Genomic DNA, 3,151 nt, shown 5'->3' with positions numbered 1-3,151 from the left:
TCTATGTATTTTTATGTCTATTTATTATTTTTTAAACTGCACACTGGAATGGACACTGGTTCGAGCAACGTCATTGTTTGTTTCCTCTGGGATGTGGATACTCAGGAAAATGCAATAAAGATATACATGACAATCACAAGTACAATATAATTACGAGTTCACAATTCCTCACTTTCTATCCACAGCGAATTCTCCATTAGTCAGTCCCCCTATGTCACCCCCTAGCAAGGGAATGATTTAATCTATCAGCACAGAGCTGCCCCACCTCCTCTTCCCACCTGCCTGTCCTATCTCATCGGACGTATAACCTAAATATTCGTTCCCTAGGATCAGGAATCCCCCTGCAGGCCATGTATCTGTAATCCCAATGATTCATATCTACCAATCTCTAACTGATTCTAAAAAACATCATCCACTTTACTACTGATACTCGTGCATTTCATATATATTCGAGGTTGAATAAATTTTATCCCAAACGTCTCTCCCAGATGCGATAAATGTTTGTTTCAAAACGCTAATATAACACAATTCATTTTGTAGGATGTACAAAGTTGAATAAATTTTTGGAGTGATATATTTGATATATTTACAAAGCTTTTCAAGTCAAGAATAGAACCCAAAAACGAATGTATTATATTTGGAATAATAGGAGAAGGATACCAAATTTAAATAAAGACCAAAAATGTTTTTTTTTAAATTAATGGGTTAATAATTGGAAAGAAATTGATACTTAAATTTCGAAAAATACAACCATACCAACTGTTAAAATGTGGATTAGGAATATGATGGACATAGCACGCCTCGAAGAAATGAGACTCCGACTACTAGATAAATATGACCCAATTCTTAAGGAGTTGGTCTCCTTTCATCGATTTTTGGGAATCATGTGATACCGTAAAGATTGCTGATTTCCAGTTCATGACGTGGATAGATCTACATCTCCGAATACCATTTTGAAAAAGTTCTCTTTTAAGGGGCCTTCTCTTCTATTTCTACGTTCTACTTTGTTTATTTTTATTTTTATTTTTATATACACACGTCCGTTTTTTCTACTCTCTACCATCCATTTTTCCACTTTTTCCTCGTTCTATTGTATTATTTTCTTGTCTTGCTTACTTCCCTGTCATAATATAAAACTAGAGGTTGTACATAGAATGGATTACGGTACGACATAGTTGGCACCTAAAATAAGTTCCACTGTACTGTTTTGTACTGTATTAACTTCTAATAAAATAAACAAAACGAAAAATCTTCAAAAAAAACAAAAAAACTTTCTCCATTTACTCGTTTTCTTTCTTCACACACTATATATTTCACATCTTTCTATCCTTTACTATCTAACTTCTTTTACTTATTCTAATCTTTTTCAATGTAACAAAAAAAAAGAAGTTGTACATAAAATGTGTCTGAAAATGAATATATATGATTGTACTTACTTCTAATAAATAAAATATAAAAATAAAAAACTTCTAATAAATAAAACAAAAACAAAAAAAAGTATATATATTATAGTGTACCGTAATTATATATATATATAAACATTTAATCTGTTGCTCGCCTCATCTTTCACATCGTTTTCTATCCACTTAGACATAACCCACCTGTCACTTCGTGAGCTTTCTTCCACGTCAAATCTGGTGTTTTTCTTAACGTTTCCTATACTATCTTTTCCTTTAACTCTATTTTTTTTTTTCCAATTTGTCTCTTCCCCCTCACCTCAGTTTTAAACCCACCCGTGTAGCAGTGTCCAACCTGCCTGCCCGAACTGCTGGTCCCCCGCTCTGCTAAGGTGCACCCCTCACTTTTTGTAACATTCATTCACCCTTACCCCCAAAACATTTTCCCAGTGGTCTAAGAATCTAAATCCCTGCCTCCTGCACCAGTTCCTCTGCCAGACATTCAGGTCCCCCGTATCTCCCTGTTCGTGCCCTCGCAGCACGAGGAACGGGAAGCAACCCGGAGATAAACCCACCTGGAGGTCCTGCTTTTCAGCCCAGTCTTCTCCGAGCTCGCTGAAGTCACGCTGTAGAATATCTTTCTTCTTCTTTCCCGACATCGTTTGTACCCACATGCATGACCACTTCCGGCTGCTCACCTTCACCCTTGAGGATGCTCTGCAATCGGTCCGTGCCCGTCCTGGAGCCTGGCACCAGGGAGACAATACACCATCCTGCTGCCAGTCCCCGACTGCCACGGCTCTGCCTGACGTCTGCCTCTTCGGCATTTGGACTTGCAGACCTTGGCCCCACGCACCGAATGGCAGAGTCTTCTGTCCGACAGCTTCCAAGAGGGTGAACCTGTTTTCAACAGGGTACTCCCCCAGGGTCTCTGTACGCTAAGCTTCCTTCTCTCTTCCGGTATCTTCGGTGTGACGATCTCGCTGTAGTCCCGCGCGCAGAAAACTCTCCGTTTTTGCCCGGATGATCCTGAGTTCATTCAGTTGCCTCTGCAGTGCCCCAACACAGCCCTTCAGGAGCTGAACGTTGGACACACTGTTCACCAAGTTGTAGGCAGCCGAGGCACCAGCAATGTCCCTGACCTCTCACGTTCCCGCCAGCATCACCTGAATCATTTTACCTGCATTTCTTCACTGCTTCTCAAACCTCTCCAATTTTTTGGAGTAGTCTCCTACCTCAGCCTGCTCGGCGAAGACTCTCGAGCCACAGACTCGCACCTTTCTCAAAGGGCACTTCCCTCGAAAGGCCGCTCCCCATTTCAGCCAATCCTTGTTAAATGACCTGCTCCAGAAAAAAACACTGACCAACTCCGCAAGAGATTACCTTCTCTGTAAATCCCCGCACTGACCCCTTCACATGCTGCTCCTCTGCCGACCTTGAAGGTATGTGTTTGCCGGCAGGCCCCGACCGGTTTTTTAAATCACTCGATCCTGAAAAACACGGAAGTGCCCCTGTCCCACTTAGGAAACCTAAACGGAAACCTCTGGAGACTTTTGCACCCCACCCAAGGTTTCCGTGCGGTTCCCGGAGGTTGCAGGTGGTTTGCCGGAGGTTGCCAAGTAGTGGAAGCCGGTGGGGAGGGACTGACAAAAACCACCGTGAAAACCTCCGGTAACCGTACAGAAACCTTGGGAAACATGAAGTGTTGTATAGAGAAATTGATTAGGAAAAGTGCAGCAGGCCCTTGATCATTT

Source organism: Leucoraja erinacea, unplaced genomic scaffold, assembly GCF_028641065.1.
Source record: "Leucoraja erinacea ecotype New England unplaced genomic scaffold, Leri_hhj_1 Leri_257S, whole genome shotgun sequence".
In the NCBI taxonomy this organism is placed as follows: domain Eukaryota; kingdom Metazoa; phylum Chordata; class Chondrichthyes; order Rajiformes; family Rajidae; genus Leucoraja; species Leucoraja erinaceus.
This window is presented reverse-complemented; position numbering follows the sequence as displayed.